A 22,234-nucleotide genomic window follows, 5' to 3' on the forward strand; every position below is an offset into this window, starting at 1 on the left:
ATTAGTGCTGACCCTTAGTCTAAAAGGACTGATGTTCTTATAAAAAGGGGGAATTTGGACACAGACATGCACATAGGGAGAATGCCACGTGAAGATGGCACAAGATGCCATGTGAAGAGGCGGCCACAAGCCAGGGAACTTCTGGGGCTACCAGAAGCTGGAAGAGTCGAAGAGGGAGCCTTCCTTACGGGTTCCAGAGGGAGCATGGCTCTGCCAATGCCTTGGTTTCTGACTTCTAGCTTGCAGAACTGGGACAAAATAAATTTCTGTTGTTCTCAGCCACCTTGTTTTTTGTACTTTGTTATGGCAGCCCCAGGAAACTAATAGACACGGATTAGATGAATTAATATATGCCCAGAATTTAGGCTATGCCTGATACTCATCAATTACTATATAAGTGTTAGCTGCCATTATTATATAGACCTGCCTCAATTTTTTAATGACTGCATATTTTTTTGTGGTTCTGGCAAAATTTATCATTTAAAAATTTCTTATTATCAAAGCAATGTATTGTTTAAAACATTAGTACTAAAAGGCTTATAATGAAAATAGTATTTTTCTCTACTCATCTTTGAATCAAATTTCTCTATTCACTCCCCAAAGGCGAGCTTTTTCAAATACTTGGATCTCCCTTCTGGTATTTATCTTTCTAAGGAAAGTGCTTATACTGTTACTTCTTGATTTATCAGTTTTAGACCCTCTCTTCTGCCTTCCTGTTTTAATAAATAAGGATTTTCATTTATGACAATCTCTACCCCCAACACACACACACACACACACACACACTTCCTCTCTCAAATTCATGATATGATTATATAACCATTTTTAGTTATGTAAGGGATTGTTAAAATAGATTTTTTAAGTCTCTGAGATTGAACTGAGATGCCAAAGCTGAGAACAATAGGTACAAAGAGCCCCCACGTTCTAAATAGAGATTCCAGACAAGCTATGCAGGGCTTGCAAATCAGGTGGCCCCGAAGTGATTCTTCCAGCCTCAGCCACTAACTACGTGCAATCTCAAGAATTAACTAGGGGGCTGAAGGGCCTGTGCCGGGAATTGTTTTGGAGAGAGTTAGCAGTGTGTGTTTCCCATGCCATCCCTAGCGCAAGACGGGAGAAGGACTCCTCCCACTCCTGCTAAACTGAGTGAGGGGGATTTCAAAAGGATCCTCAGAGAGAATGATAGGCGTTCCCTGAAGTTTAGGGGGATAGTCACATACTTAGTGACTGACTGACCCCTGAAAAAAAAATAGTCTGAAGGCCAGAGGCTGGCTGCAGTAGCCTGCCTGGTAGCAGGACAAAGAGTCAAGGTCAGCCAGCATTTCCAGGGATTGGTGGGGCAAGGATGTGGTTTTCTGTGGGCCAGATTGGATTCTGTGGAAGAGAGCTGCCAATAGGCTTTCAAAAGTTCCCCACTCAACAGTATCATCTGGAAAGATGAAAATGACTCCAACAAAGGTTGGACAACCAGAAGCCAAGTGCTTAGTGGACAATTGTCTGTGGTCAGCCAAATGAGGCATCTTCTAGGTCTAGGAAAGTATAGCTAAACATCTCCTGCGATAGAGGGTCTCCCATGAGTCAGGCTTGGACATATGACATACAAAGAGGGTACCTGTGGCAGATGACAACTCTGCAGGCCAAGAGCTTTTCTTCTCCTTATTTCTACCCTTTCCATCTCTGCGTCTAACCTTAGAGGAGCCAAAGGCAGCACAGTGAGCAAGATGGAATAAAATGACATCGACCCTCTACCTAGGGCTGCCAGATTTAGCAAGTAGAAGTACAGGATGCCCAGCTAAATTTGAATTTTAGATAAACAATGAATGTTTTTTTTAGTATGAGTACATCCTATGCAATATTTGGGACAAAAGTAATTGTTGCTTTCCAGAATTCATATTTAGCCGGGCATCCTGAATTTTATTTGGTAACCCTACCCACACTTGCCCACTGCAAATTTCAAGCCTTTGCCAGGCTCAAGCTGTGGGAGATGAGAAGTATAAATCAGAGAAGGGCTTGGTGTTCTGATAATGGACTACACTGGATTTTGGATAACCTGAAAAAAATTGAGACTATTCATTAATAACCAAAAAGTACTTAGAAAAGTTAGAGAAATTGTCTGATATTTCATCCATGGGGCTGAAAAAAATTAGATGACAGTGAGAAACCTTCCAAGTACATCTTATTTAATCTTCTACTTACTGATATACTAAGTTCAGCATTTAGGTGATTATTTCTATATAAACAGTATTTGTTGCTAAGTCAAGTTGTGAATTAAGATTGTATTTCTTATACAACTTTCTATTTTTTTGAGTTAATAATTCTCTAGTTAAAGCATTTTCCGTATTTAAAAGTCATCTGTGTTTCTTTCTCTGTGAATTGCGTGTTTATGTCCTCTGTTGGGTTGTTGAGATTTCTCCTATTAATTCAGAAAATTTTCTTCATATATTAAGGAAATTAACCTAAATAAATGCTCTCCTATGGGGAAATTGGAAATGGCAAGTAACAGAGGATAAGTGGATCTTTCCTGACATTTGTGTTGGGAAGTTTAGACTTTCACTGTGCCCTGTTGTTAATGTCTAGTCTTGCTCTTCCCAAACAAATTTTCTCAAATCAATAGTTTCTTAAATATTCCTTAATGCTTACATACTCAATTCTGGGTTAAAATGTTCCCAAGGAAGACATGTATGACTAAGACAGTCTAGCAATATTTTTCTCCTTTAGACATGATCATTCATCTTTGGGATTTGTTTCCATGAAATCAACTCGCATCAGGAAAATAGCTGCAAATATCACCTCGCAGAAATTATGAGAAATTTCTCTCGAGATACTATGACTATGTGATTAGAACATGGAACACAAAGATTAAAATTTCAAATTTGTTCCTTCCTCTGCTCATGGTTTATGATTCGAATCTGATAACAAATCTCATTATTCTTTTCAGTTTCTCATTAGAAAGTCAAGACCTTCCTCCTTAACTTGCTCACAAGATTTGATCTCTGAGGTGTCTGTGAAGTAATGGGAGCCGTAGGATAAGGTGAATGTTGTGCTTTAGACCACTGCCACTGCATACAAATTCCCACTGTAAATGGTTGCAAACCACTCAGCTAATTTTCGCGTATAATTCTTTTTGAAGAATCCCTTTGTTCTTGAGGGAGATAAAACATTCCAAAAACAAATACGTTAAAATATGAATTTGAAAACGATTTTAGAGAACAAGAGGCAGAAAAATTGCATTTCAGATGAGCTGGCAGTAGAGACCCACATTTGTCAATAATTCCTCAGAAGAGCCCAGGATGTGCTCCATTTCTTATTTTTATTTATAAATTCAATTTTAAGACTGCAATTAGGCATACTGATTCTCCTGTTTCACTGTCTAATTTATTTATTTCTCTAGAATGAATGACATGTAGGAAGGGCTGGCTTCCAGAATCCCTTGGCCCTGGGATAAAAAATCTTTGCATGTCTTGCAGATGCCAGCTCTGTTCAGTCTCAGAGATACCATCCTCGGCATATGTAATATCTCGCATTCCTGTTCTGTTTTTATCTCTCTATTCAATGGGAAACTAGCTTCTTGGGAACTCTTGTCTTTAAAATCGACAAATGTCTCCTTGCTTTGTCCCTCTGCAGCACATAAGTTCTTCTCTCAGGTTTTGTGCTTATGTGGTAGAGTGATGACAAAATCTCACCAGTGCACATATCAGTCAGTCAATCAAATGTAATATAGGATATACAAGGCAATGCAGAGGGAGAACATGAGTATTTGCTGAGGGCTGGTCAGGTTCCCGGCACAATGTTGAGCGTCTTCATTTGTGCAGTTTTGTTGACCTCTTGAGACAGCTTCCTCAAGGTGGATGAGAAATCGGAATGTCAGAAAGTCAGAGGTACTTGCTGAAGGTCTCCAGCTGGAGAGTGCCAGGGTTTCCCCACTGCTTCCCACCTCCTACCCAGCACTCCAGCCATGCTGAACTGTAGGCAGTTCTTAAGCTGGTAGTCCTTACCCAAGTGTCTCTGGTTAGTTTGGGCCACAAAAATCATCATGATCTGAATAACCCTGATGCAGTGTTTCATAAAATTGATGGAAGTGATGTTGGGGAAACGCTAGAATCACAGGTAGACACTGATAAGGAAGAGTCTTGCAGGGTTAGACCCAGTTCATTAAAGAGGGGAAAATGGACATCACAGGATCTGCAAAAGAGAAACATTTGACAATCACAGGTTAAGGGAGGCAGCCGAGAAAAATGAAGGACTCCAACATATTTGTCAAATGTGCTACTAGACAAGTTTTTTTAAAAAGTAGGCTCCCAGACCCTAAATCAACACTTTGTTCTCTATTCGAAAAATTAGGGCAGACTTACGATTATTACCTAAATTTTGTTAAACATATATAATGATATAGATGATTTTTATGTTTTTTCTTTTCACTTTCCAAGATCAAATTGTAAGCCATTTTTCCCATATCTTACATGAAATTTTTGTGTTGGATTCCCTTTATGTCTTCCTCAGACATCAGCTGTCTGCGTGTGAGACTCCTGGACGCTGTCCTGCTGTTTCCTGCTTCTGAACCCTTGTCCGCAGTGTCCTTTGCCTGCAGGAACTTTCTCTGTTGTTTTACAGAGAAACACTTCTCTGCTGCTCTCCATCGTCTCCAATATCACCTCTTGCGTGAGAGTTTCCTCTAACCTTTACCGCCCGCTCAGCCAACATACGAATACAGGAAGAAACACACAACTTAACAGAAAAGGTAAGTTACAAAGGAAGCAATGAATTATTCGGTGGCAGGAGGCAGTTTTCCATGGTGGTTTAGAGCACAGACTCAGGCAGCAGATTTCTTGGATTGAAATCTGAGCACATATGAAGAACATTTCTACTATTGCAGAAAGTTCTATTGGACAGCTTTGGAACCTACTCATGAAAACAAAAGCGACGTACGAAAAAAATAACAGAACACCAAAAAAGGAATTCTGGGTTTGTTTTCTTTTTAAGTACTGGTAGTACTGCTGGAATGACTATGGGAGCACGTTGGAGGGGTCCTTACCAGGGTGGGAGGCTGGACAGGGATATGATCTTTAAGCTAAGACTTGAGCAGGAATTAACCAGGAATGTGTGTTTAGGGGGAGCGGAGGTGCTGTGCATTGGTTAGGAAAGACGGTGCCAGGGATACGGAACTATAGACATGGGGAACCTGAAGAGAGAGGGCTCAAGATGGATGCCTTTGGAAGAAGCACAACATACCCATCAACCTGTAATTCAGCAAACAAGTTCATGGTTGACACTGCGCCTGTATTGAAAAATAAAATAATATGACCTAAATGTGGATTAAGTGTCATAGAAAATAAACTCTTGTGGTTATACCAGGTCAAGATGATCAGAAGGGATGATGTGTCAGTAGATTTCCTATTAATTCTTTACTTTCAGTATTTGTTCATTTCACCCATCACATGTCAAACGGTGGTAAGAATTCTATTAGGAAACTCATCAAGTGCCCCAAATAGACTGGAGATGTTACATAATGAATGGAAGTTTACGATCTTTTTGTCTTCAGAAGATTTTTGTTCCAATTGAACTCACATCTTGTTAATGGACATAGCAATTATGAGTAGAGTATCAGATTTTGGTTTCCAGTGCGGTGTGTCCAAAACATGGCATTTCAGAAGCCCTTATGGTGCTTATTAAAAATCCCTATTCCCTCTTTCTCTGCCACCAACGAGCTGGGCGGAGGAAGAGGCTCAGGCGCATTCAAAATTTGGCTCCACTTGTAACCCACCACAATGGCGTTGCTGCTGGAGGTGTAATGGGTGCTAATACTGCTTCACTGGAGGTGCTGAAGCACATGGAATTTGCAAAGCTGCCAATGCCTTGGCACCAAGCCCATCTTTGTGTGCTTGCATCCAACCGTCCTGAGTCTGTGCACGTCAAGTTGGTGGAGGCCCTTTGGGCTGAACAACAAATCAACCTAATTAAGGTTCAAGACAATAGGAAACTAGGGGGATGGGCAGGACTTTGTAAAACTGACAGAGAGAGGAAACCATGTAGAGTGGTTGGTGGCAGTTGTGTGGTAGTAGAGAACAAAGGTAACAAAGAATCTCAAGGATGTCATCAAAGAATACTTCAAATGCAAAGAATGAAGAAATAAAAACTTAGCTCTTGTTAAAAAAAAAAAATGCATATCCCTAAGCCCACCATGAACCTACTCAATCAGAATTTTTGTGGTGGGATCTGCAGGGCTGACAAACTCCCTGGGAGATTCTACGGCCCACCAAAGTTTGAGAACTTGCATTCTCTGGCAGTCGTTCTAAAGTCTTAATGGCACCCTGGAGCTGAGCTGGCTACATAAGAACTGCCTAGAGTTTTGTTTTTGTTTTTAATTATTAACTTTATACTCTATTTGGATTTCACCAGTTTTTCCACCAAGATAATTTTCCTGTCCCAGGATCCTGTCCAAGATGGCACGTTACATTTAGTCAACGTGTTTGAGTCTCCTCTGGTCTGTGACAGTTTCTTAAAGTTTCCTTGCTTTTTCATGACCTTGAAAACTTTGAAGAGTCTTGGCCAGGTATCTTGTAGAATGTCCCTCAATTTGGGTTTGCCTGCTGTTTTTGTCATGGTATACTGGGGTTACGGGTTGCGGGGGAAGAATACCACAGAGGTGAAGTATCGTTCTCATCACACCGTATCAAAAATACATCCTCTCAACAAGACTTAGTGTTGATGCTACCTGATCCCCCGGGCTAAGGTAGTGTTTGCCAGGTTTCTCCCTGTAAGTCACTCCCTCACCCCAGCACTGTGGTGTTTGGAGTCACAAAGCACAACCCATAGTCAAGGAAAGGTAGGAATTAAGTTTCACTTCCTAGAGTGTGGAGTATCTACATAAATTGTTTGGAATTCTTACAATTCTTTTGTAGGGAGATGTCTCTTCTTCCCTATTCATTTATTTAAACATTTATGTATACCAATATGAACTCATGGCTATTTATTTTAGACTCTGGGTTATAACCCAATACTGTTATTTATTTTAGTGCTCAAGTTTCCAGCTTTGGCCTTTGGAGCTTTTTTTTTTTTTTTTAAAGATTTTATTTTTCCCTTTTTCTCCCCAAAGCCCCCCGGTACATAGTTGTGTATTCTTCATTGTGGGTTCTTCTAGTTGTGGCATGTGGGACACTGCCTCAGCGTGGTCTGATGAGCAGTGCCATGTCCGCGCCCAGGATTCGAACTAACGAAATACTGTGCCGCCTGCAGTGGAGCGCGCGAACTTAACCACTCGGCCACGGGGCCAGCCCCGCCTTTGGAGCTTTTTTCAGATTGGCTCCTGTGTCCCTTTGACATGCCCCCATCCTTTTGTTTTTTTGAGCACTTCATTACTTTTGGCACTAGAAGATGCTCCAAGCTCATCTTGTATATTCCTTATCTCAGCCCTGGAATCAGCCATTTCTCCCAGTAGACTTCTTTTTTAAAACATAAATTCCTGCCTCCCAAACCTCAGAGACTCAAATCCAGTTGGTTTAGGGAGGGAGTCCAAGAATATCTTTTGTTTTTTTTTAATTAAATGAAATAGAATATGCTCATTGTAAAAATAAATTCAAACAATGCAAAGGGGATATATATAGTAAAAGTGGGAGTTTCAGTCTTCCCGCCCAAAGGCAGCCTATTGCCGGTTTCTTATAAACCCTTTCAGAAATAATCTACACACATTTATGACTACGTGTATATGTGCATATGTGTATATCACCCATATTTACAGAAATGACAGTACACTACAACACTCTATTGCATCTTGCTGTTTTCACTTACCACATCTTGGCGATTGTTACATGATCACAGATTGACATCATCTTTTTCTATTGTGGCAGAGAGCTTCAGCGGATGGTCATGGCATGCTTATTTAACCCACTATTTATTGACAAATATTTAGATTATCTCTGGGTTTTGCCTTTATAAGCAATGCTGCTATGAACTTCCTGTATACACATTTTCATAGATGTGTTAAGACATCACTATGCTGAACTAATACCAGTGAAATCACTGGACCAAAAGACATATGCCTATAATATTTTGATAGATATTGACAAACTGCCATCCAAAAAGGTTATGGCAACATATATTCCCACCAACAATGAATAAGAATGTCTTTTCTCCGCATTATTGACAATGAAGTGTATTGTTAAGCTTTTTTATTCTTGCCAGTCTGATAGGTGAAAAATGATACCTCAATGTTCAAATGTTCATGACTTTAATTATGAGTGGTATGAATTGTATTGTCATATGTTAATAAGTATCCAGAATTTTTGTATGTGTATAAACTCCCTATGCATACTTTTTGTCTTTTTTTTTCTATTAGGTTATCAGTATTTTTCTTATTGATTTGTAAGAGCTCTTTATACATTAAGGAAACAAATACATCCTTACTTTCTGTGTTGTACATATTTTCTCAGAATACATACATTTTAAAGTTTCCTGGTGATTCTGATGAAAGCCAGGTTGGGAACCATTATAGGTACTGTATATTAATCAGGGTTAATATGTTCTATGTGTGGGAAACCTCCAGTCATAAGTAAATGTAACTGCTGCCTAACACGTATCGTCTCAGAGTAACAAAAATATCTGTCTGAAATTGTCTCAGTTACTGGGAGTGGAGAGTCCCAACATTAAACCTATGCTTTGAGAGGTAAAGCAGAGGTTACCAGGGAGATCAGTAGCATACTGACCCATTATTGTGCAACAGCAAGACCACCCCTCCCCCGCATGTCCCTGGGACTGGACACAGTTCAAACTAGGATAAGAGGGGGAGACTTTTTTAGCGTAATACCAGAGGACATAACCATGGCATTGTTAATCAGGCAAGATGAAAGTTCTGATTATCTTGTATGTGGCACATCTTGAGGGCAGACAAAATGGAAGTCCTGCTTCTCCCTTTTTCTATCTCCCACTCCTCAGGTCCTGAAGCTTAGTAATGTAATATCAAGGTGGAAATGAACAATGCACAGCCCAGCAGAAGAAAGGAACCTAAAGAGGACCCCTGTGGGGAAGGCGGTCAAGACAGGCTATCCAGGAGAAAAGGCTCTTCCTCCAAAAGGAGGGAGCAGCCACCTGGGTGCCTGAGGGTCATAATGAGGCCCCTCTTTAGTGAGAGAACCCCAAGATGGGCAAGCTGGTGGGAGGGGGCATAAGAGCCACTCCAAATTCCCAGCCCCTTTGTGGTCTCTAGAACGGATTGGGATGTTCTGCTGAACAAGAAATGAAAGGGCTGTTTTATACATAACTTTGAACCATGTCTGGCTAACTACATCTGTACTGCCCCCTCCTTCCAAGATATTTTCGTAGAGGGAGGCTGTGTGTTGAGGGCTGCATTCCGGGATTGGACCCAAGCTGAGGAATTAGGGGTGCCTTAGATGAAAAGCACAGACCAGTGGTTCTCAAAGTGTGGTCCTAGGACCAGCACCATCAGCATCACTTGGGAACCTGTTAGAAATGCAAATTCTGGGCGCCCCATCCCAGACCTGAATCAGAAACTCTGGGGATGGGGCTAACAGGCTCTGTTTTAATAAACCCTGCAGGTGATTCTAAAGTGCGAGTCTGAGAACCGCCACTATTGACAGGAGCCTCTGACATCCGCCTTGGCATCCGAGTTAGCAGAATGGAGCCTCTAAGCAAAAAGAAGGCACCAGGGGCAGTAGGACACTCAGGATATTCTCCGGGGTACAGCCACACGGTGTGCATCTGCCATCTGAACCCTGAAACTTCTGGGTAAGTGTTCGCTGGGAATAAATGTTTTCCCCAGAGAGCTGGCACCAGAGTGCTGTGTGTGCTTCCCAGATGGGTTTCTGAACAAGAACCTCCTACAGGAGTTTCCAGGGGAGACCCTGGGGAACCAGGCTTGTCTACAGGCAAGGAATTCTGAAAGACCTGCCCCCCTCGCAGAGGTGAGATTTGTAAGGAGAGCAGCGTTGCAGGAGGGCTGGGGAGGCTGGTCCTTCTTGTTTCAGCAGAGGCAGAGCAAGGTCTGCGGGAGCTTCCCCATGCCACTTTGCTTCTCCGGTTCAGAGCTGAGCTAACTGGGAGTTATTTACCCAATCCAAAACCAGTTCGCCTTGCCAAAGCTGAAGAACGAGAATCTATATCTATATCTATATCTATATCTATATCTATATCTATATCTATATCTATATCAATAGCTTGATAGATTTTTCAGGGCTCCAAAATAATTCTGGGCCTGGATCATTACTTCAGCTCTCTCTGTCGGCAACCTTAGTGAGGACCATCTTATGAGCTATCGCCAATTCACATTTTTCTGCAAATATTTTCCTATAAAATATTTAAGGCTACATCTGACTTTGGGTCTTTGGAAGAGACTGTTTCCTCTAAATGTCTAATGCACCCTCTAGGGTTTTGGCCACAGCGCTGCCAATGGGAAAGCTACTCACGGGCAGCTCTGCATGCAGGACGCTGGCAGCTCGTCAGCCCCACCCAACAGAACTTTGTGTCACCTGGAAAAAAAGCAGCAGACCTAAAAATTTTCAGAATTATTTTTTAATTACATTCCTCTGTTTTTCTTCCTTTGCTAGAAGTCAAATTCAAAAATTCCAAATACCAAATAGATTGTTTAAAAAAATGTTTAGTTTAAGGGCTGGCCCCGTGGCTGAGTGGTTAGGTTCGTGTGCTCCGCTTTGGCGGCCCAGGGTTTCACCAGTTCAGATCCTGGGCGCAGACATGGCACCGCTCATCAGGCCATGCTGAGGTGGCGGCCCACATGCCACAACTAGAAGGATCTACAACTAGAATATACATCTATGTGCTGGGGGACCTTGGGGAGAAGAAGGAAAAAAGAAAACAAGAGGTTGGCAACAGATGTTAGCTCAGGTGCCAGTCTTTAGAAAAAATGTTTAGTTTAAAAAGCCATCTGAGTCCCAGCCTGAGGTCAGGGGACAAAAAGGGGCTGCATGGGCCCCTCCAAAGAAGGCTCTGTCCCATCAGGGATGTTGGTGAAACCCTGAGGCCTTCTAGCAAGGGGAGACAGAGGCTGGCTGTGCAGCAAGCCAGACCCCGTGCGGTCCTTCCAAGAACAGACTCCGCAGTCCTTCTGCAAGACCAGACAAGTTTCTCTCAATTCCCTGCTCCAGGCTGAGGGAAGCTGAATCTGAGGACTGGGACCCTGGCGTTTACACTGGCAGAAGCTGGGCTTCTTAAGTGTCAAGTTTCCCAGAGTGATCCGACTTATTGACATTACACTTCAGGATGCAAACTGAGAGCTCCGAAAAGCTGTGTTTACTTTTTTAGGGTTTCAGCAGCTTTTATACACACACACACACACATATACACACACTCACTCCAGATTGTCTTTGTGCAAAGAGAGCATTGTGTTTATATATTATTTTAACAAGTCTCCCTGGTCTCTTCACTGTGCATTTCTAACAGCTGTTCTGGAGGTCAAGAAAAGCCGACCTCTGGACAGCCTCCAGTAGTACCGACTCTTAAGCTGAGGGCTACGAAGCCCCTGAAATGACATGCCAAATCGTGTGTATGAGGATTTCTTCTCCTGGGACTCAAGAGGACTTAGCTTTCATCAGAGGGTCAAAGGGGCCTGTAGGTGTTTAAGAACCTCAACAAGTTGTTCAAATCTAAATGCCACGGCAGTGATTAATTTCTGTTGCCTACAAGTAAATATTCCTGGACAACCGTGGTCGTGGCTGTTCACCAAAGCCTCCCCACCCAACACAACACAACACACGCACATGTACGGGTACCAAACCAGACTCATGGCCATATTTTTGTTTTCTGAGAAAAAAGAATCTTTTCAATATAGAATAGTGTTCTTATGTCCCAACCATCATCCTAAATTCAGTTGTTAATATTTGTCCTTTCAGGCTTTAAATTTTGTTTTTGTTTTAGTTAAAAGAGAAAAAACTTTACAGATAAAATTTTAAGTCCTCTTGGTTCCTGGTCTAATTCTTCTTTCCAGAAGTAACTGCAATGATGAATTTAACATGTGTCCCCTGAGCCCATTGTTTAAAGCTTGTACATAAATGTAGCCCAGAACAATATACATTATTGGTGGTATATCTTTAAATGGTATCATTCTGAATGCATCATTCTGCAACTTGTTTTCTTCACTCACAATTATATTTTTAAAACCACATTGATATACAAAAATCTAGTTCATGCTTTTACATTTACCATTTTGTATTTTAACAGTTAAATGCACCACATTTTATTTATTCCTCATTGATGGATGCTCAGGTTGTTTTTGATTTCCTGATCTGACAAACGGTGCAGCAATGCATCTCCTTGAGCGAGTCTCCTGAGGGCGTCTTCCTAGGGTGGGGACCTGGAAGTGGAACTGCTGGGCCATAGGGTATGTGCAGCTTCATATGTAACAAACACTGCCAAATGGGTTTGCAAAGTGGACTGTATCAATTTTCACTCCTCCAGCAGCATCTGAGATTGCAGGACTATTTCCCACTGGGGTTCAGATGGGAATGTACCTGATCTGAGACTTCCTGCCTCCCTCTACGTTTCTGAGTTTAGACGGCTCCTTCTCTAGGCACAGAGTTAAGAGCCCTCCAAACAAACGCTTTTGGAGGGATCTTTCCCAAACTGTTGTTGACTCATGAGGCACTGGTAATAGCTGTGACCTACACCGGGGGGCTGTCCCCTAGCCCAACTGTCAAAACTCTTAGCTTTACTTCTCCTGACTTGATAAAACAAATGGAAACTCTTCATCTGCTCATACCTGTGTCCTAAACCGACCCCACCCAGAGCCCTGATATCAACCAGGGAGGGACCAAGTATCACCTTGGTTTGACCTTAGGTTGCCTAAGGTCAATACTGCTGCTTGGTTTGGCCTGTCCATTCATTACACAAGTATTATTGAGCACCTAGGGGAGGGGTACAGAGATAAACAAGACAACACTCTACAGTAGTTGCCATCTGTCCAGTGTGTGCACTAGCAGCTTAGGTCCTTATCTCTACTGGTCCTTCCAACAAACCTATGACGTGTTATTAACCCATTTTATAGGGCAGGAAACTGAGGCATTGAGTCCAGGATGACCTCACTTGCCCAGGCGAAGCTAGGGTTCCAACCCACATCTCTGTCTCCAGATTCAATGTCTAAATAAAGTGGTAGGAGGAGCTCTCTGGAGCTGTAGTGAGAGGTCACTTTGGTTAAGAGGATCAGAGGAGAATATAGAAAGGAAGTGACATTTGGTCTGGGCCTAGAAGGCTGTTGTGTATTTTAATGGGAAGTGATGGTGGGAAAGGTAGAGGATGCACAAAAGCACGAGATGGGAAAGAGCAGAACATGTAGAAGAAATTGTAGGAGTAGAATGGGACATTAACCAGGAAAACAAGTTGGGACCTGATCACAGAGGGCCTGGAATGACAGGCAAGGGCTTTTTAACCTAATTCAGCGGAGAGAATGAGTCATCAGAAGCTTTTGAGCTGTGGAGCTGGAAGCAATAAAGAGAATGGAACTGTGGGGAAGAGCAGGGAAGCTGGGAGCCCAGCTAGGAGGTGAAGGAGACATCGAGGACTAGCATCTCAACATACATTCTAACCTGTACCACTAAGACTGGAAAGCTGGGACCTATAATTCACACACTTCTTTGTAGCTGGACTTCTGGACAAGGATCCATTTTGCTGACATGGATGATACAGAGGCAACACGTGCCAGGGTCACTTGCTTCCTGATTCGAGGACTTCTGTAGCGACAGAAATTGCTTTCCAATTTTTGACAGAGGTAATAGGATTCCAAGCGTTGGATGTTGTTCCTGGAAGCTCTGTTTCAAATGTCTTTTCCAGCCTTTTCAACAATTTGTTAGCCACCTAAACCTGAGTTGTGCTCAAACTAGCTTGAGTGGCTTCTGTTTCTGCAAATGAACCCTAAATGAGGAGGCAATAGAAGGAGTAAGGATTTCAACTTGGGTGGAGGCAACATGGCTGGAAAGAAAGGGGAGTGGGTATGCACATTTCAGAGGTAGAAATGCGCAGGATGAGGTAGATCTTGGGATGTGGGGTGGAGGAAATTGTCAAAGTTGATGCTGAGGGCTTACACAGCAACGATGTGGGGAGTGATGGGTCCTTAATGAGCACAAACAGTGGATTTTGAGAAGTTGACTTTAATCTGGAAGTTTGGTGAAGACCTAAATTTTGGGAGGTGAATAAAAGAGTCAGTTATGATGCAATTACCTGTTTAGAAGCTTCTTTCCACTGGAAGATGGAGCTCCATGTGGTCAGAGTCCTTGCTGGCTTATTCATCATCGTAAACTCTAGGCCTGGTTCAGTGCTTGGCATATTGTGGAAACTCAAGAAGTATTTGCTGAGTAACAAAGCAAAGGGTCTAAGGTGCAAGAAGAGTTATGAAAGAAAAACATTTTTAGAGCAAGAGGGTAGGAAATAATGTAAGAGGGATAAAAGAGGTTTAGAAGTAAGAAAAAGACTACCAGATGTGACAACAGGTGATGGATAAAACATTTTAAAAGCTTTTCTAAAAATAAGCTTCTAAAAAAAACTGAAGTAAAATGTACTGAAAGCATATATCATAAATGTAAAGCTAAATGAATTATCACAGTTTGTGACCACCTTCCAGATCAAACCCCAGAATCTTCCCAGTGTATCCAAAGCCACTATCCTGACTTCAAGCATCATAGATTAGTTTTGCCCATTTTGAGCTTTATATACAGTCATACACTGTATATTCAGTTGTGTCTGTGTTCTTTTTCTCAAAATTATGTTTGTGAAATTCATTCATGTTGTATGTAGCAGCAGTTTGTTCATTTTCTTTGCTGTATAGTATTCTGTAGTACTGGTGTACTAAAATTTATTTATCTGCTCTACTGTTGATGGACGTTTAACTTGCTGCCTGGTTTTGACTATTAATAAAACAGCTATCAACATTCTTCCATAAATCTTTTGGTATACTTACATACACGTTTATACTGAGTGCATATCTACACGTGAAATAGCTGGAATAGAGGGTATGAATAGATTCAACTTTAGGAAACATCATCGAACAGTTTTCCAAAGTGGTTGAATTAATTTATACTCTATCCAACAATTGTACTTTACAAGTGTTCTGAATTTCTCCAGAAAATTAGAGCTCTTTGTGTTCTATTTGAGAAATCTTATGCAACTTCAAATTCAAGAAGATAGTCTCCTATTTTATCTTTTAGCAGATTTATTGTTTTATCTTTCACATTTAGATCTATAGTGTACTTGGAGTTGATGTTTATATATGTTGTCAGGTATGGTGTCAGGATTAGTGTTTATTCCATTTGGACATCCAATTGACCCAGCACCTTTTATTTGAAAAGACTGTCCTTTCTCCATTGTTCTGTGGAACCATCTCTGTGAGCCAGATTATGGACTGTCCTAAAATTTTGACCCTGCCATTCACCCAGATCCTAACTTTTCCCTCTTAACATTTTATATTCTCTGTTCCAAGAAGTAGATATTAGTGATCAGTCATCTATCCAATTTGCAATCAATACTGAGATTCATAACGAATGCTGAGCTGGATCATTCCACTGGGAACCATGTTTCCTAGAATTCCTTTCTCTGTATGATTCTGGGTTGAGTTGGCCAAAAGTGAAGTTGTGTAAGACTTCAGAAGCAGAAATGAAGCAGGCACCATTACATTCTAAAGATCGTCATTGGTAAGAGGTGGCAAGAGATAGACACAGACGTGTCAGCAGGTTTAGCTTGCCCTCGTTCTTTCCCACTCTGCGTCCAGTTCTCCTTCCTGTCTCCCTGCTCTGCCAACAACAGCAACCTTGGGCCTGCCAGCAGCTGCTGTGCTGTGAATGCACAGAGGCAGTCCCCATGTGAAGAGCCAAGAATCCTCAGAGACTTCTCCCCCAGCCCCCCTCCCAATCACACTCCAGAAGCTGGACCAGCCTGGGTTCCAGATTTCCCTGAAAGCCAGGGCTGCTTAGTAACTTTTCTCTGATTCTTCAGCTCCCCTTTCTAGACCTTTACTTCCTGAGCTTCTCCCAAAATTGTGTAAGGTCCATTTCCTATAATAAATTCCTTATCCCATAACTCATAGCGGTTGAGCCCCAACCGATACACACATGCTGAAATAATCAACACAGTGGAATAGCGGCAAGACCTAAAACTGCACCATGGTAAAATTTGCAACAGATGGAAAGTCGACTGAAGAAGTGCACAGTGGTATTCTGGGCTCATGACACTGGCAACATGATCACAAGTTGATTTTGAATTTAAGACCTTGAAGCTGACTAATGTACCTCTTTCCCTGTCCACCCCATTCCTAGCTTCCTGGGACTGTTCCCTTTCTAAACGTCTGTGTCTATCTTTCCCTCCAGACTGCAAACTCATTTAGGGGCTTGTCTGAAGCATCTTTGCATTCCTCTTTGCCCAGGGCCACAGGAATGCGAGGAGGGCGTGGCTGGAAGGAGTGGTCAGCTCTGGCTGGAGAGCTCACACAAGCCTCCACGGGGTGCTGGCGCCTGGCTCAGGCCTAAATGTCCGAGCCTCAGTGGGCAGGAAGAGAGGGAACACGGAAGCACAGGACACATTTTTCTGTGGATCACATGCCAGGCACTGTGCTGAGGACTTTCCGTGTTAACTTATGCATTCTCGCTGCACTTCCACGAAGCAAGTGCTATCACATCCTCATTTCATAGACGGGAAACTGAGACCCAGAGTAACTAGGAAACTAAACCTTCACCACGTTTCTCTACTAATTAGTATCCAGACAAAAACTAGGGACGGGAGTTGATTCGTCTTAGAATTCAGGAAAAGCCTTTCCTCAGGAGTAGTAATTTTAAATCTTTGGTGTGGTCCTTAAATCTGCAGGGGAGGCCTGGAAAATGAGAGGAATTTGTGTGTGTGTTGGGGGGTTGGTTTTTGTGTTGTTTTTTTTTTCTCCTGAGCGATAGAAAAGAAGCAAGAAGCTAGAAGGACAGAAGATGGAGAGGAGGTTATGTAACCTGGCCTGGCGGCAGACACGTCTGAGGGATGCTTTGAGAACGTGACCGAGGAGGCTAGGGTTTATTTTTAACTTGTCTGATTTTCTGTGATACAAATTCCTCCATCTTCCTGAATTTTTAGTAAAAATAAAGTCTGCCGTGCACACAAAGATGTGTCAGTGTGAACTTACAAAAAATAAGGGAATGCCTGAGTCTCGTGTTTAGGTTATACAAAACAGCAAGATGAGCCCTAAGCTGAACTAATTCACAGAAGCAGAAGGTCAGAACAAGAGACAGCCCAGAACTTAGGTCTCCCAGGAGCTGGCAGAAGCCTTAGAGAAGGCAGGGGGCTTTGGAATGGGGTATTTGAGACAATCTTCTCTGGATTATAAGGGGCAAGAGGCTCCAGTTGACACTTCCATTACTTAAGAACTGCGCAAGTGTCCTGAGCCTGGAGGCAGGAGGTGTGAGCTAAATTTGGGGAAGGGCCAGTAGGAGCTGTGGCTGGAGGGTAGGGCTGGAGCAGACTGCTATAGGGGGTTGAGATGGATAAGTTACAGCCCTATTATTGTGGAACTCAACGTCTGTTTAGGGACTCAAAACGTACAGATAAAAGCAGGGGTGAGTAACACAAGACAGTATCCAATTCAGTGGGTGGCGGATCCCTTTCAAAATCTATTCACCATTTAGTTATTTTGAATGACCTTAGGTAGTGGAGCTTCTGAAAATAGGCAAAAGGATATTTAAAACCACTAGCCTTAATGTGTGTCTACAGCATGGACAAATGCACAGTCACCGGCCATCTTCTCCCACGTTTCCCCTAAATCCCACCCTAGGAGCTGCTCCCTCTGCCTTCCTGAAGCTTGATCAAAATTAGTAAGGACTAAGGAAATTCAGGACCTTTGGAACAGGAACTTCATTATTCCAAAATGTCTTTACCTTTGGGAATTTTCTAGAACTAGATCTTAACCAATCTTTCAGTGTTAATGGTCTCTTATGAATGCTCAAGTCAACAAATGTTTATAGCGCATGGACACTGTCAGGCCCTGGGATTACAGGGGGAGCCAAGAGCCAGACCCGCCCTTGACGGGCAGTGACTTACAAGAACCCAGGCAGGCTTGTAAGTATGTAGCGACTTGGCCAAATAGTCTTGGAGAAACATTCAACATTTGAGCTTCATAATGCGCTTTCCTCCACTTAACCCTCTTTCCTTTCGTGCCTTTCCTCGCCAAAAAGATTTTTGTTAAATATTAAAATATCAGGATGTTCTTTCTTTTAAAGAATTTTTCAACAGAGCTTTATGTTTCTCAAAAGAAAAGAGATGTACAAATCCAGTAACTAGGTGGGACAGAATGATGGGCTCTACAATGCTGACAGCATGCCTGAAGTTGAGTGACATTAAATTTATTTTTCAGGCTTAATTAAGCCTGAAGCCGATGAATACCGCCATTCCTAAACCACCATTCATTACAGAAGAGGAATGCAAATGACTTAAAATAATGAAGAAGAACTGCAAAACGGCATCTTAGGATTTTGTCAGAAGCACTGGATCCTCCGAAGACACTTAATAGCAAAATTACCCCAAAGAGCTAATGGCCATCCGTCGACTGTGGCAGAGTGGCTGATGGGGTCCCTGCTCCTGAAGGCTGCTTTTGGAAATGAGGGCGGCCTCCAGCCCTCCCAGGTGAAGCACTCTGCTGTGCATTGTGCTTGGGAACAACTCCATGCAGGGACCTCCCACTGGGCCGCTCGGCTTCTTAAGATCCTAGAACAATAACACTTACACTTAAAAGCAAAATCTTTTTTTCTAGTATGTTGTTGATAATTTCTACAAACTTGGGGATCCTTTATGTGTTCGAGGACATTAAATGATATTCTATTTCATGTATTTGTGACTTGATTTTTTATTTTAAAATTTTTTATGGTTGTAACATGCATACAGTAAAGTGTACGAACATTAAAAAAAAAAATTTGTCTCTCTTTCCAGGCTCATGCAAGTGTCATTGCCTTTCTCAAGATTTCTGAAAATTCCCAAGGGCCTCATGGCCTCGAGCATCTGCTTCTGTAACACATCTGTGTCTGCAACACAGGGTAAACTCAGGGATTGGCTTGCTGCCCTCAAGTGTGGTTCCTGCTTAGACTTGATCAACCCAGACCTGAATCTCTGCCCCTTTCGATAGTTGACATTAAAAGCCTCTCACACAAGTTATTGTGTGTGTATGTGTGTGTGTGGTAGTTTGATAAAATAGAGGGGTCTTATACTTCAGCACACAACATCAAATATAACATTAATGAGACCTATTCTTACAAGTCTCTCAGCACCCTGCGTGTTGCCAGGCTCATGTTCCTTCTCTTCTCTTCTCACTTCCCTTCTTTCCTTCCTCTGTCCTTCTGACCTATGGTTCAGATCTTCCCATTTGCTTATGTGGAACAATTTAGCTCTCCTCAGCCCCGGCCCCTACGTTCAGCTCTAGGCCTCCCTTCACAGAGCTAAAGACGTGGTTTATGTAGCCGGATTATGTTCGTAGACAAAGGCCATGTTCCTCCCACGGAGCAGTGTGGTAGTTTTGAAATATGTCCACAGATTCCCTGATACCTCTCCTTTCAAATGCAGTGCGGGCTGAACTTGATGACTCACCTCCAACAAATAAAGTATGGCAGAAGTGACATGTGACTTCCCAGGGGAGCACATAAAAGGCGCTATGACTTCCTCCTCTCGCTCAGATTACTCTCCTGGGGAAAGCCAGTTGCCATGTCACAAGGATGCTCAAGCAGGTGTGGAAACCCAGAGAAACTTCTCTCTTCTCTGTCTCCATTGCCAACACTTCCCACCTACACAGCTCTGGGTCAGAGTGTAAAGTGTGCCTGGGGGAGGGGATGTGCTGGGTCACAGCAGAGGAGACAGACCAGCAACACGGAGGCAATCAAGTGCAGTGAAGAGGGGCACAGGCTCTGGAGTCACAAAAACCTGAGTTTGAGTCCAGCTCCACTTCTTGCCACCAGCTCCTCTAAGCTTCTGAAGCTTCAGTTTGCTCAGCTGTAAAATGGGGCTTTATCTCCTTCTGAGAGATGCTGTGAGGAATAAGTGGGTTGAGGCACAGATAGGCTTGGTGCTAGGCCTGGCCCCATGGAAGTACTTACTTGGTGGCAGTAATGATGAGTATTGGCTGAGCACCTACTATGTGTCAGGCTCTGTGGTAGCTGTATCACATACATTATCACATCATTTTTAATAATCACACAGCAACTCAACAAGGTTGATAAGTTGTAGTGGTTACATAGTGTCTCCCTAAAAGATACATTCAAATCACAATTCCAAGTATCTGTGAATGTGACCTTATTTGGAAATAAGGTCTTTGCAGATGTAATTAAGTTAAGGATGTCGGGATGAGAGATCCTGGACTTAGAGTAGGCCGTACGTTCAATGACTGGTGTCCTTAGAAAAGAAAGGAGAAGAAGACTTGAGACGTAGAGGGGAGAGACGGGGGAGAAGGCCATGTGAAGATGGAAGCAGAGAGTGGAGTTCTGTTGCCACAAATCAACGAAGACCAGAACTGGAGGAATTCTCCCCTAGAGCCTTTGGAGGGAGCACGGCCTTGCTGACACCTCAGTTCTGTACTTCTAGCCTCTAGAATTATGAGGAGAATAAATTTCTATTGTTCTAGGCTACCAAGTCAGTGGTCATTTGTTAGAGAAGCCCTAGAAAACGAATACATGTGTTTTTATCCCCACTTTCCAGATAAGGAAACGTAAGTGAATTAACTTGCTTGGGGTCTGTTTTTATACAAACAACCGATTTCTGCCAGATAAACATAAAGCTACTGGGTGCCCATAAGAGAAATGATCAGGAACCAAAACAGGAAAATTAGGACAAATGTGTAGCTCCAGGTCTCCAGCGGAGAAAAGGAAAATGAGTCCACATCACTTCACTTAATGTGCAACTTCGCACAAATACCAAGCTCATTTAACTAGGTCAGGAGACACCCTCTTGGAAGGAAAAAGTTAGCAAAATAGAACTCAGGGTAACATGTAAAACAGCTTAGCCCAACTCTGGAAGAGACCAGACCAGCCAGAACCAGCCAGAACCAGCCAGAACCCACCCCAAAGGCCAATGATTTAGACTCTTCAGAGACTGAGCAGATTAAATTAGCAGAGCGACTGGAGGCAGGAAGCAGGCTAAGTCTCTTCAAATCTAGGAGTCAAAGGGAACTTTCAGAACGATTTGGTTTGTAGGAAGGAACTGAGTCTTGCACTTTCATTTCTCTTTGTTTGGTTTCTTTTCAAGATGCTGAAATGGCAAGTCTGAAGAGCAATAAATAATCAGATTTCTTCTGAAATGCAAACGGCAGGGAACCATTAATCTCTAAGGTCTACCCATTTCCCCAGGAGCCAAGGAGCCGCGCCTGGTCTCGAGGGTTTAATCCACTGACACGCGGGGGAAAGGCTTCTGGCCTATGCCATCATCACCCCATGAGGCTTCTCTTGCCATTCTTTTAAAAAAAATTTGCGTTTTCCATAGTTGCCAAAATAACAAATGCTCAATGTACAAAACTTGGAAAATTTGAAAAGACACGAAGAAAATAAAGGGAAAAAATAAACTCTATAATGCCACCTCCAACATATTGAAATAGTTTCTTCTGGTATTTGAGATATAGCTATAGATGTAAATACATAATTCAAAACCAAACTGACTGTAGCTGCTCCTGTGTGTCCATGGGAGGGGTGGGGCCAGGGCATAATTCATATTTGTGGGAAAAAAATAAAATAGCTAACATTTAATAGTATTTGCTTTGTGTCAGATGTTATTGTAAGCACCTCATATATATTAATGCGAAGAAACTTTTGCCTTCCACCAAGACCAAAGATATTCTTCGGTACTGAACTCATTTAATTCTCAGCAACCCTATTAAACGTTAGTGCCATCCCCATTTTGTAGATAAAGGAAACTGAGGCACATGAAGAGCCGTGCCCCAAATTACACAGCTGGTAAGTGGCGGAGTCCGGATTTGCTCCAGACCACTCGGGGAGCAAGTGCTGGGCTGTGTCAGCATCTTTCACTACTCCTTCCTAGAGCCTGGCAGAGGCCGGAGGGACTCGTGGTTCAGTTTCCCCTTGTTGGTCTCTTCCATCTCAGACTGACGTCTGTCAGAGTCATCGAGGAGTCTTGGTTTGTAATCTTGGGGTGGAGAGCGCGACATAAAGATGGGGAGGGGGAAACTGAAGTGAGGAAAGCCAAGAGAGAGGGCCCGCCCTGCCCTGGCACCTGCCCACAGCCGTTGTTGACCAGCCCACCTATGGTGGCCAGAGCCTGCGAG

At 42.7% G+C, this 22,234-nt stretch overlaps 1 long non-coding RNA gene across 1 annotated transcript in view; it reads left to right on the forward strand.

The window, feature by feature from the left end:
* LOC106822938 (uncharacterized) overlaps positions 1 to 19,122 on the forward strand; it is a 39,805-nt gene extending 20,683 nt beyond the window's left edge. The window contains exons 4-6 of the long non-coding RNA XR_006511831.2: positions 4,501 to 4,738; positions 9,549 to 9,738; positions 18,907 to 19,122. This is a non-coding gene — a long non-coding RNA (uncharacterized lncRNA). The remainder of the gene's footprint in view (positions 1 to 4,500; positions 4,739 to 9,548; positions 9,739 to 18,906) is intronic.
* Positions 19,123 to 22,234: the final 3,112 nt, after the last annotated feature.

Source organism: Equus asinus, chromosome 12, assembly GCF_041296235.1.
Source record: "Equus asinus isolate D_3611 breed Donkey chromosome 12, EquAss-T2T_v2, whole genome shotgun sequence".
NCBI lineage: Eukaryota > Metazoa > Chordata > Mammalia > Perissodactyla > Equidae > Equus > Equus asinus.